The sequence below is a fragment of the Poecilia formosa genome, unplaced genomic scaffold (genome assembly GCF_000485575.1).
Source record: "Poecilia formosa unplaced genomic scaffold, Poecilia_formosa-5.1.2 Scaffold565, whole genome shotgun sequence".
NCBI classification, from domain to species: Eukaryota; Metazoa; Chordata; class Actinopteri; order Cyprinodontiformes; family Poeciliidae; genus Poecilia; species Poecilia formosa.
Window position 1 is genome coordinate 108,856 of NW_006800504.1, and position 14,124 is coordinate 122,979.

General features: G+C 37.7%; 1 long non-coding RNA gene across 1 annotated transcript; it reads right to left on the bottom strand.

Annotated features, from left to right (window-relative positions):
• Window positions 1-7,289: 7,289 nt before the first annotated feature.
• On the bottom strand, window positions 7,290-10,729 carry LOC107834264 (uncharacterized). Its single transcript, XR_001660051.1, has 3 exons — window positions 10,645-10,729; window positions 10,039-10,096; window positions 7,290-9,333 (listed from the first exon to the last, which is right to left on the bottom strand). It is a non-coding gene; the product is annotated as an uncharacterized LOC107834264 (long non-coding RNA).
• Between the last annotated feature and the right edge of the window lie 3,395 nt (window positions 10,730-14,124).

Consider the following 14,124-nt stretch of genomic DNA (forward strand, 5'->3'; position numbering starts at 1 on the left):
TTTGTTGCACTTTGTCAAATTGACGGCTCTTAAATCATTTTTAATGTTTGTTTTGTTCTTAGTTGCCCAACATGACTTGTGCTGAATTGAGTTTCTGAGAAACTGAGTTTTCTTATGTAGTAGTGAAGCACAGGAGCCAGATGCAAGGAGGAGGCAGGCAGGTGAAAATAAATTTTACTTTTTTTGAACTTGGAAAAACAATGGTCTGGGGGGAATCTGAAATAATTAATAGAATGAACTGACCAACAGAGAGATATTTAAGCTGCAGAGTTGATTATAGGAGCAGGTGGTTGATTAGAAATTGGGTGCAGCTGTGAGGGAAAGCAAGTAATTGAAGAAATTGCTGAATGAACACGCAGGGAACAACGGAGCAGAATAAATAAAGCAAAACACAAAACTAAACTCAGAAATAAATACTCAAAAAACTGTTTGTGACTAAAACAAAGTCTGTTATAAAGTAAACTTTTTTTTGTATACACAGCTGGCCTCAGGCTGTGAAGCATGTTTCCCACCTGCCTGTAGAAGTATGGGTTATTTATGAGTAAACCTGCTTGTTCAATCAACATTGTTCCTCCTCTGACAACATGTGTAAAGAACCTTCTACTCTTAGCATTTGTCAGCACAGTTACAGCCTTGACAGAACTGTGTGAAGAAAGTCCCAGAGTTGTCTAAATCTCCCTCCCTTCAGCCTGTAAGCATTTCATTTATTTATCACTCCAACTCCCCTTCCGCTAATAAATAGTGATAGGAACATACACTTTGAAGAGCCACATATGGAAGGAAGAGTTTGAGCATTGCAAGTGTCATGCAGAGTTCTTCATGGTTGTCATTGATAAATGTCTGCTTCCAATATTCCAGCTGTCAGTAGGGGTGCACAAGGTAACCCGTTCCCATCTGTTCCACCAGCAGGTTGCCTGGATAATGATGTGTCGCAGCATAGCTCTCAGAGGGCACCAGCGAGAGTCTATCAGTTTCCCGTATCTGTTTTGGACAGGAAAAGTTACTTATCGAGTGAGATCGAAACAGAAATATCAGTCGTTTAGCGGCTCGCTCTCATACAGCAAAGTGTTCTGAAAACGTCTCTGTTCACGTTTGAAGTGAAAAGACATACATTCTTTCTCTTGCAAAGTTCTCGACCTATACTCCCTGAGCTCAAGCAAATTTCCGCCCTAACAGGCTGATACCTGTCCAACGACTGCCTTCTGTGTACAGCATGAAAGCAGAAATAACACTTGCTGCTTGATTTATCTTGTATTACTCAAGTCAAATTGCATCTCTACCACTGTTATTTTGCCTCCTCCTGCAGACTGCATCTGTTACCAGCAAACTCCATGAGGGAAAGTAATTAAGATGCCAACAGAAACATATGTCTGCTGCATAAGTAGACTGAAGTAAGACCAATAAATACAAAAAATGCATTATAGTTCAACTTTATGGACACCCTGCACAGAAATTTATTTTCAGTCTTTAAATTGCAGTCAAACCGGTTTGTTATACTCCACTATAAAAATGAATGGGATGCAAATTAAAATGTATTGGTTTTTTTTGTTTTTTTTTTCAAATTGTGAGTTTGTCTTTATTCTTTGAAAATATTTTCAATGTTGGTTGTAATGTAGAATATCAGTGAACCTCTGACTGAATTCACGTATTTCAGTTTTTTTTTGTTTTTTTTTCTGTTAAACATAATTTCAAATTATTTGCGGAAAATGAGCAAATGTTTTTGTTTGTAAAATATTCAAAAGAAAACTCAGTGTGGGAAGCTAAAATACTTTGACACAATGCTGTTTGACACACTAATGGCTGGCATTAGCACATCAGCTAATTCAGAAGTGATATTCAGTTTTCTTGTCACCTGATTGAACCTACTTTACACAAAAGTTTGTATAGGAACAAGATAAACATTTCTAACAAACAACGTTCTTTAAAAAGTGAACAGTTATATAAATTATAGTTTTAATTAAGCTAAAATGCATTTTCAAGAAAAAAAAAAACAATTCTAAAAGGGACGTTGGTCTACCACTTTGTCTCCTTTTGAGAGCCTGGAAATTATAATGTTGTATTCATCACCATCCATTTCATACAATACCGCAATTGTCAATGACGACACCCTTTCAAGTCTTTTATCATACACATGAGCATTTAACAGCTGGTTAAAAAACCAAAGCCAGGTGTCTTTTGAAGACAGGTGTCACATCGTATGGCTGGCTCGCACAAAAGAGGTAGATGAACCTGTCAAACACGTTCTAGTATAGGCAACATGACTTCACTTTCATCTCTGCTTAGCACCATAAAAAAAATCTAATGACAAAGGAAAGTGCTTTGAAGATGTCTATCTTTGAGCTCTCTTCAGGAGTAGATGTTATCCTGGTGTATTTTAATTGGCTGTCAAGTTTTATTATTTGGCAAATGACTGAGAATCTGAGAACCTTGTCTTTTTTTTTATTTTCCACAAATGCTGTAGATAGATTTACCTGTTGATATCCGTATAAGTTGTGAATAATCCTTTTGCTGGGGATACGGCACGGCAGAAGTACAGGCGTCTTCAAATTGCATCACACTTCACCCAGAACAAAAATGCTTCCCTTCCTTGCAGCACGGAAGGGATGAACTCTGGCAGAAGGAAAAGTCATGGCACATTGAATTTGTAATTCAAATAAGAAAATCTATTGTGTTTGGGTCACAGCAGGGGGAACCTGAGTCAAAAAGGGGCTTATTTAAATTCTGAACATATAGAAAACAAAACTGAAGAATTATTTGTCTACTGTTTTAGTGGGCACTTAGGCAGCACTTGAGCAAAAATGATGCAGGTGTGCATAGGTTACCCTTAAAACAGCGGAAACATGCAACACCGGCTCTCCAAGTAAAGTGGTAACAAACAGTGAATCTTAAAACACTTGAGAAATCATTGAAAGTTTTTTAAACACACACAAAAACAAATTAAATCAATCTTTTACAGACCCTTGTCTAATACTTAATTTTTTTAAAAACATGTATCCTGTATAGGTGCCTCAAAAAACACAATGATAAAGAGATATGTCACTTATTACTAATGTAAAACTTTTCATGAGGTTTGTTGACCTTATTTAAATTACATTACTATATTATTTAAGATATATTCATAACTCTTGAACTCGGTCACGTTTTATTATGCCACAACCCAAAAATTCAACTCACTTTGGATATTTTTTGATACAATAACATTAATTATTGTGTAGTGAATTTGTGGGAAATTACAAATGGTTTTCCATCTTGAGAAAGACAAAAAAAACTGGATACTTTTCTCATGCAATTGTATCGGGTCATCCTCAATTCTCTTACTGAACCACCTTCAGCTACAGCTGACCTGCAGCTACAACTGCAAATCTTCTGGGGAATACATCTACCAGCTTTGCACATTGACAGACTGCAAAATAGCTCACGTTTAGTCAGTTTGGAATCAACATCAAATTTCAAGTATAAACACAGGAATTAGGTGTGGACTTTGACTGGTCCATTCTGACACATCTGCTTTGAGTTAAACCATTCCACTGTAGCTCTGTCTGCATGTTTCGGGTTGCAGTCCTGCTGCTGGGGGGACCTTGGTTTGCTTGGGAGTTTCACGGTTTCCCCTTATTTAACTCCATCCATCTTTCCACCAAATTTGGACAGCTTCCCTCTCCTCGCTGAAGAAAAGCATCCCCAAGGCATGCTGCTGCAACCGCTATCCTTCACAATGTGAACCGCGAGTTCAGAGGGGGATGAGATTTATGCCATATATTTGGTGCTTTTCATGGCTTGTGATGCTGCAAACAGAACCTCATATGGGTTTCCTCTCACCACTCGTTCATAAAAGGCTGGATTTGTGGACTGGACAATTTATAAATGCCTGTCAGCAGATTTTCCCGCGTTCTAGGAATAGTTGCAATTAAACTGCGAGTAAATTATACACAGAATCTATATGCTAATGAGGATTATATTCTGGGTTATTGTCATAAAGAGAGTAGATTCCAAATGCACGTCACTCTTTTTAGTTCTGCATTTTTATAAAAGCATTTTTCTTCTCCTTCACAATTATCCACCACTCCGTTGTTGTTGCATCACGCAAAATCCCATTAAAACAAATTGATGTTTGCGTAAAAACATCACAAAGCGTCATAAAAGTTTTAGGGGTGTATTTTACAGAGTCTGTCCACAAATTAAATGAGAATAACTCAAAAAAATCTAATCTTAAAATTGAATAACTGAAGGTGTTTCAGTGGTAATAGTCCTACACTATGTCATCGGAAGTAATGTTTTTAATGAGTGTATTTTTTTAACAAGAGAGGGCACTCAATGTATTTACTCTGAGCACTTCAGGCTCTTAGAGGATGTCCTATGAGGACTGAGCTTGACACTATTAAGACCTTCTGTTCCCCTCTTCAACACACCCACACACACTTCAGCAGTCACACACACAGCATTTCTCCTGTGGGGATTATGACATGGAATGCTCCTGACATTAAACACACACACCTGAATGCATCAGGACACACCACTACACACACACACACAATAGTAGCTCCACACACTCTCCCTAAAGGGATTAGTATACCGCTGGCCTTAGACTTGACATTATATTCTATAGGAATGAAGCCAAGGCCACCCTGATGAGCGCAGCCACAGACTCAATGTGAATCTGCAGCTTCCCCGCCAAAACCTTTCAGCTGAAAAGAAACGGTTGCTGGTTCTAATCTTCTGCTGCATATTATGACAGGCAGAGTAATTATCAGGCAAAGAGTCTGGGAGGGAGTCAGACATTTAGCAGCGAGAGCAATGTTGAGTGAACCTACTGGATCTAAAACTAAAAATGGTGGTATTTAAAAGTAAACTGCTAATTAATTGCTATGAATATTTTCTTGGATGGATTTGTCAGCTGTGGTGGTTGAGAGGTGGTGAGGAGAGACGCAGAGACCCAGGTTGTAGAAGAAAATGATGAATTTAATGAAGATGCTCAAAAACAGTCCAGATCAGGCGGCACGGCAGACAGATTAGCACCCAACTATACCGGTAGCAACTGAAAACAAGAGCTAGACCAACACAGGACTTAACAGTTAGACTGTGAAGGCAAGCAGACAAACGAATGACGTTAACACGACAAGGATCCGACAAGAGACAAAGACAACAGGTGGGACTAAATACACAGGGAGGGTACTCAAGGAATGAGACACACCTGGGAAGCAATCAACAGGGAAGACGCAGAAACAACAGACACTCAGGACAGAAACTGAACACAGAAAAACCTTAAAAAATACACAGAAACACAGATCATGACAGGATTATGTTTTTTTGTCATTTCATTCTTGCGTCTAAAATCAGCTCTCAAATTCAATAAATGCTTCTGATATTTATCTCTTTTTTCCATTATTTTTATTAAAAGCCAAGCTTTGTTGTTCTCGTTTTGAGTTTAAAATCGAATCATTCTAGGTAGAGCTCCAGTATATCTTTAATCTTGATCTGATTTGTTAATTACGGTTTCCTCAAATTAGAGTCTTGATTTGGCCAAATTAACACCCAATTAGGCAGAATTAAAAAAAAAAAGATTGAGAGGATAAGACGGATAATCTCTCCTCAGTACTTTTTCTCAGTGTCAGACAGATTATACTTTTTAGGTGTCAAGTTTACTAGTTGTAATCACAAAACTGATTTTTCCAAGAAGATGAAAGATGAGGTGAGTTTATAAAAAGCTTAGTTTATAATGTTCCAACATGCATAGTTGTGATCAAAGTAATAATTTGACTCCTGCAGTTGTCAAACATGAGCTTAAACTTCAATATCAGTGGTACCAGTTGGTGATTGGAGGAAAAACAATGACTCGACTCTGTGCAACTTTTCAGACCACAGTCACAGAAGATCTATAATAGAAGCCCTGAACCAGGAGTACTTTCTGTGGAGAAAAGAAAAAGGTGTATGAAGTTAAGGGGAACAATGGATAGATCCAAAACAAGGACAGTCTGGTCAATGTAGCTTCGTTTTAAAGGAAAAATTGAGAAAATAAAGTTAAATGTACCAACAACTACAAATCACGCGTAAATGGGGAACAAGAGGAGAAAATACAGAAGTGAAAAGCAGTCAGTATGTCCACAGCAACCTCTACTAGAATAACTATAGCTATTACTCAGGAAAAGCTGGGGCACTTTAACTATAAACTACTGAAAAAGACAGACTTTTGATTACTTTGAAATTGTATGAATGACAAAAGCATCAATTGTGACTAATTAAGGGAAAGAAAAGCAGCTAGGGGAAAACATGGAGGAGGAATGGAAGGGAACGATAAACTAGGTGCATATAACCCTAATAATAACAAAATAGCCTATCAACATCTCTAAATACTCCTAATGCAAAACCAAGGGATAAACAAAACACAACAAAGAACACAAAGCCATAAAGAATGAATTAATGGAATCCCTGTAACTGATCTATTTGTGTTTACAAGTAAGGAGTCACTTTAGATGGGATTACACTGATCAGCTGTACCACTGAAAGCCTGATCATTTCATCATGTGGATCCTGCAAATGCAACTTTAACCCAAACATCGTCTGTGGTTGCCTCCATCCTCCAGTAGTTCATCACCGCCGATGTGAGTGATGAAAACTGGCTACATGCTTGACTGCATGCAGGAGTGAAGGAGGGAGCCAATACAAGATATAAATCACAGGTAGGGGGGCCTACTATTTTCTCATGAGAGCCACTGAGGGACAGTGAATGATGACGTTGCCCCCGAACCATTTAGCGGGGTCCAGATGAATAAATAAGAGGAGATGAGATGAACGCGGCAAAATGAGAGACTGCGAGCAGAGGTGCGTCACGTGTCAAAAGATCCCAAAATGCCAATTTAAAAAGCTCTCATGATGGAAAACAAAAGCAGGTTATTATCCAAAATATCGGCCATGATGCCGTTCTGATCGATAGACATTAGCCTAACTGATTGATTGCAGGAGTGAGGGTGCCAGTCAGGTAGATAGGTGGCTACTATGAGGCCAGTTTGTCATCAGCTAGTGATGATAAGGGATGATGTGACCTGTGAGGCACTCATCATTCATCTCTCAGGCTGATTGTCATTTGACATGAAAGATGATGACAGATTGCAGCACAGACAGAGGGATGATGTTTCTTCTCCTGACAAAGTGATACAGAGATGATTTTTACATTGTAGCGGACAACCGGGCAATCAGTCACTTCGGGAAAAGAGAAAATAATTATTTAACACTGAGATAACATTCGTAAAAAAAAAACAACACACACAAAAAAGAAAATACAGGTGGAAACGAGTAATAAAAATGAAATGATTCATCAATAAATGCTTTATTTCCTCTCCTTCATCCCTTTACTTTCATTTGACACTTTTATTTCACTCTCCTGGGCTCTGTCCCACTGTTTGACCGAAGGCTATGATTACAGTCAGTGATGGAGTTCAGGGGGTCTTTGTCTTGTGCAGTCTGTATGATGTGATTCTCATAAGATATTACAAGTAAATAATTCATACCGTTACTTGCACAATAGTAGCACAAAACTGCCTTCATCCATTGGACTGCACACATTGTTCTGAAGTTACACACACACACACACACACACACACACACACACACACACTTGTCCACATATAATAAAACAGCAGCAGAACACAAACACTTCCAGTAAAGGATAATTCTGCAATTTTTTTCAGACTTCAAACAACCTAGTACCAAAACATAAACATACACTTTACAGTTTTGGTCCATTGTGTCTCAACCTGAAGAGAAAAGTGCATGAAAACATATCAACAAGCAGAGATGTGTTTATTTGCGGTCTCTGATTTATGCGCACACAGAAACCAGAATGCAAGGTTCATTTCCATCACATTAGATGTACGGCTCATTTGCATACAGAGCCAATTTAGCTTTTGTGACCCACAGAGCCAAACAAATATATATTCCATATGTCTAGTGCTGAGTCCATTCAGCGCATCTCTGATGTATAATATGGGCTACATTAAAATGGCTTGCATATGCTAACAGAAACCTACTTGATAAAGTTGGAGGATTTAACAGCCCCGTTGTTTTACAACCTTTGACATAATCGGAGACATAAGATAGGTGTGGATGTACTTAAGGGGACAGTTGGTAACAATTTTCAGACTCCTAAAAGTGGCTCATTGGTCTTTTCCATCAGAAATATAAACAAGATAGGAATGTCCAGTTGTAAGCTATTCAGGATAATGTATGGATATGGATGTGACAGCTAATATTAAAAACAAGCATAATTAGGTAAACTCTAGTAAAGATAAACTCAATATAGAAGGGTTTTCTAACTTTATTTCTAAGGTAACATATGGAAAACAGAAATGGCTTTCCTGTCTGTTTATTTGTGTTCTAAGAGTTTTGAATTTAGAGTTTGTTTTTCCAGGAATTTAAAACCAGAAAACAACCTTGTTAGTGATCCGTCTTGCTCACCTTGTCAGCCTTTCTTTGATGTGTCTTAGGACACATAAACCCAGAGTGACAGTAATGTGCTTACTGTTTTCTGGATTAATCGCAATCGAGCCCGACAAAAAAAAAAAATAAATGAACACAGAGAAGCAACAAAAACAAATCTGGAGTGAAAAATAGATATGTGGATAAATATAAACTGCACCTCGAGGCAGATGTGACCAGATGTTAAAAATCTAATAGTCTCATTGAGGATGTCCATGTGACATGAAGGCAGCAGGTTACAGATTTGCTAAAAATCAAAGTGCAGCTCTTTAATGACACCCTGTCTCATCGGCTGTTATGCCTCCAGGCACTGTTGGAAAAAACACAAATTATAAGAGAATGCTGCAGTAAAAGTGGTAAATGTGGAAAAAAATTATATAATTTCTTATTTCGCAGAAAATAAAAATATATATTCTTCATTTTTGAGTTTCTTACTAATTATAGCCAAAACAATAAGACAGTGATGGCTGTGTTTTACTTTTTTCAACATGTGAGGTTTTTACGTAGATTTGTCAAACTTTTTGGTTTTCTTCTGCTCCGCATACCCAGAAGTGTAAGACTCACAAATCTGAAATGCAAAACCTCAAGATTAAGGAACCATTTTTATTCTGAAGCAGTCAAAATAGCCATTCCCCAAATCCTAGCTAAACTTAGCACAAAGTAGGAGGATGGAAAGAATTCAGGAATGAGTCATGATGAAAGAACAGACTGTGAGGAAGAAAAATGGTAAGTTCTAGGAAGATAACACAGTAAACAACAGTTTATGGGGGGCTATTTTGCCCCATGCAGTGAGAAAACCATCTGGAATCTGCTCCTGATTGCTGCTGATGAGCTTCAGCTGGGACCACACCTGCCAGCCGCACCCTGCAGCGGAGAAAGGTATGACAGAGATACAGACACACCCATTAACCTGCTGCACACAACTCAACAGACACAATAGAAAGAGTGTGTACTGCTGTTTATTGCCTTATAAAAGCCACATGATCGTGTCAATCACAATCTCTTGTTAGATATTCTTTTCAAGATTGGCATCTGTAAACAAGCTGCCTGTTGGTTTGCAGATTACTTGACAACAATGCGAGCAGATGGCCTTTGTGAGGTCACAAGAAGTGTACCTCAAAGGTCAAATTTAAGGCACATTTTATTCTCAACTCACATTTTTGACCTCTTTGTAAACTGGTGAAATGACTTCTATCATTTTTATGCAGATGATTCTGTAATTAACTGTTAACATAAATTTGAATCTCTTCAGCCTGCTTTAGATGCAGAGCTGTTTCTGTGTGGTGCACCTAGAAATGTCACTATGTTATTTTGGTTGTTTTGTAATTTTGAAATATTTTCTATATGCAGTTTATTCTATTGTTTTAATAGCAAAATGAACAAATCATATTTAGTTTTCATTTCGGCCTGTTAATCTCCCTGCTGACTAGCTCAAGACTGTTACTTTGGGCAGTTCTAATTAAGGAGATAGACTCAAGGGAAATAAATAGATTATCAAAAAAAAATGCATCTCATTTATTTGTTAACCACAAACCTTTTAGAGTGTACAATATAAATGCTTTACGTTACCTTTTTGTCATAAACCTTTTCTCACAAGTATTGACTTCACCACAATACCATCCTTCACCTAGATGACGATAACCATTGTATAGTGTATCAAACAGGATACATCAACAGTTTTACAGCTCTACTGCATTTAACTACATAATAATTGGTCTAAACATCAGAATGTACACTGACTTTAACTTAATATTGATCAAAAATACAATTACATGACTTACAAAACTATACAGAATATGACATGGCATTATTCCAACTTTAACCTCTGAATTCCCACACTTCATGAACAAAGAATAGTTTTTCTACCTTCATTTTCAGCTTGGCCCGCTTTACTCTAAGGCTCTAAGCCACTTTATGTATCACCAACCAACATGCACTGAATAATATACAAACAAAAGCCCTAAAACCCGGAGTTGGTAGGATATCATGGTGTTTTAAAGCACCTTACCCCACAAGACTTTCCCAGCGTGGGTTGGCATCCTGCCAATCTAAACCTCAACTGCTAAAACGTACAACTATTAGCAGAAAGGTGCACGGAAACTGTAGCACGGTACTATTTAATGATCAAATAAGAGGTTACAGTGTAGTTTTGTTGTGCTTTTACCACGTACTGACCTGGAGAACAGTAAAACAAGAACGCGTGAAACAGGAAGTCCGCCCCAAAACCAACCCGGAAGCAACGTCCCCCGAACAAAGGTTCCACTTCACCTCTACTGCTCCCATAGACATAATATAAGGATATTATATATAATATATATTATGAGTTTATATTATGTCTATGTACTGCTCCCATCTCAACTTCAGGAAAGCGTCGCTGTTTGTTTGTGGGGGTGAAGTTCTCACTGCGACGCTGACCTGAGGCGCTGTGACGTCACTTCTCTTAACTGTAGAACAAGGTACACAAGCTCCAAAAATATCTTAAAAATGCTGACCGAATCTATGGTGTTCAAATGTCTGTTCATGAAAACTAAAGCTTCCCAAATCCTTCCTTTGAATAATAATATTCTCCCCAAATGTCAGTGGAACTCTAGCGGACTGTTTTAGCCACAAAGGATAAATTGTGGCATTTTGATGTTCACCAAACAGCCCGCCCCTAAATATCACAATATTTCTTGGCTTTTTATTATTATTATTATTATTATTATTATTATTATTATTATTATTATTATTATTTTAACTTTTCTCTTTTCAGTACAACAACCTTTTTAATTTTTGATAATGAAGGGAATCTGTGGCCCAAGTTTAAATTTATGTCAAATGTTATTTAATTAATCACATGACCGCTGGGCTTAAAACATAAAAAAACAAAAAAAAAACAAAAACAAAACTGCAGACTATTCTTACAATCCATCTTAAGAAATCAGATCAAGCAAATCAAATTAGCTAAACCAATTCTTCAACAAGAGTGGTCAAATATTCAGTCAGAATTATCCCAAAACCTTGGTGGTGTTACAAAATTCATGTCTAGATTCAACAATCTAAGGCATATTTAAAGTATTAAGTTAGATATTTGAGCTGCCATGCATAGAGTTGATCTACTGTACATTAAAGAAATTGAATAAATTACTCTTAAGGAAGGCATGAAAGCTTTGGCAGCTACAACTGCTACATGTAACACTGATTTTAGACACTCTCACATTTGTGTTTTGTAAAAATGTACAGCTTAATAACGTTTACGACCATATCATATATTCAGAGGGTGTTCTACTAGAAATTTCTGAAAGGGAAGTCAGAATTTTCCGACTACAACTGGAAGGAAACATTTATCCCAGGTACTTCTAACTGTAGCAAAGGAATTGCATAATGCAACAATGGAGAGGAATTACATTTGTTCTCATTTAGCAATAAATGAGCAGGTTAATGAACACATCTGGTAAACAGACACTTTCAAGTAGCGAGATTGGCTGTAAAATTCATAAAAAAAATCTGAACCATAATTAGATTTTTGAACTGTTTCACCAAAAACCAGTGAGATCATACACTTCTGATTTTTATCAGTGGTTACCTTTTGATGGAGTATTTAATTCTCCCAAACTGCACAAAGAATTAACCATTTTATTTACTTGTTAACAGTGTTGAAAGATGAAGACCACTTAAGAAAATGTAAATACTTTTAGTATCAAACTGTATTATATAGTCATGAGCTTTAGTGTCTTATAGAAGTGATTTGTCATCATTCAAACTGGAACTACTGCTCCTTTAGCTAACAGTCTGATTCTCCTAAAGTACTCCTTTATTACTCAAAAGTAATTGTGTAATATTATATATATATTACAGTAATATTTTAAAGCAACTGTACATAATGGAAGAGTGGCAAGAGCTATAGTGAGTCATTTTTATTGGAGTTAAGAGAGGGGTGATTAGGTAAGCATTAATGTCTTTCACTAAATATTTGATACGACAAGTAATACACAAGCTGGAGAACATGCCGCGAAGCAACTGCAGCTGGACGGTGATTACACATGTACATTTATGTATGTATGAAGGTCATCCTCTGATTAGTTATTGATCTGAACTGACTCTACGCTCTAATGTTTCCTCAATTATTTACCTGCAGACTGGCTGCATCTGTGGCCGTGCAGTGTGTGCAAAGCAGAACTATATATTGCAATGTTCCATGTAGACCATGTAATCACCCAGCAGAGACGGCAAAGAGAAGAAATGGGAAAATAGCAATATAGCCTTTTGCGCCTGACCTCTCAGACCTCTTTAGAAAGGATTTTTTTTTTTTTTAAGCAAACAGATACTTTACTGTAGATTGACATACGGGTAAAAACCAAAAGGCCGATTAGCTCAGTGCAGAATTTCTGTATCTTTGAATCCATCCATCCATCCATCCATTTTCTGAACACCCTTGTCCCTCAGTGGGGTCGGGAGGGGTGCTGGTGCCTATCTCCAGCTAACGTTCCGGGCGAGAGGCGGGGTACATCCTGGACAGGTCGCCAGTCTGTCGCAGGGCTATCTTTGAATGTCTAAGTCAAATAAGCAAAATGTACTAGATGGTCTGTTTTCCTCTAAGTTAATGGATAGATCAAGGCCTGTGGGGCAGATGGCTGGAACATCAGTATTAAAACATTCAGCTAACACTTGTTTTCAAGTGCAGCTCAATAAATTTGAATATCTGTGACAATTTTGGTAATTTCATTCAAAAAGTTACACTCATTGCACAGATTAGATACCAGCCTGAGTGACAGAGCGTTGAGAAAACGATTTTTAATACAGAAATCAAATGTTCTATCATGACTTTTAGAATCATGAGGGAGATTTGCTGTCTTGAAAGCAGTTCAACAGCAGATGACAGCCATGTTATCTGCTTGGAAAGGATCACTGGTTATTTTTTATCAAGTCCAAACTCGACACAGCTGGGCACCAGCAAATTTCAGACCAGTTGATTTTTTTTTTTAACGTTTTATGAAGATGCTGATTTCCTCTCCCAGCAGGACCTGGCAGCTATCCATGCTGCCAAAAACACCGACAACTTGTTCAATGACCACGATACTTCTGTCTGACTTGCTAGCAAACTCTCTGAGCCCTATAGACAATCTATGGAGTATTGTCAAAATAAAGTAGGAGGAGAACCAGCAGACTGAGCAATGCAGAGAAGCAATAGGCTGCTACTAACCTTCACACCTCAGCAGACCCGCAGACGGCTCACCTCCACGCCACTTTGGATTGATGCTCATGAATCACGAAAGACTGCCGTTTCCTGATATTTCTGCTTTGAAACAACTTTTTAATTGATGTGGTGAGAAACTGGATTTTAATTTACCTAGATTATCTTTTAGCTCTAACTCATGTTTTGAATCTGTATTCAGTTGTGCACATCATTTATCTCTGTGCCTTTGGGACTCAGTGTTATGTAGTCCATGTAAATTAAAAGGTATCTGAAATTACAAGATTGTGAGGGAATAATGCAAATTGTGTGAATAGAACCCCAAACAAAATAAATCCATCACAATCTGAATTGTTCGCAATCACCATCCTTTGCTGTCTATTTGGTTTGCACTTGCTAAGCTGCCTGCACACACCAGGCCCTTATCAGTAACACTTGTGGGCATACATTCATGATAGTGATTGCCTTGGAGAGAAAACCTG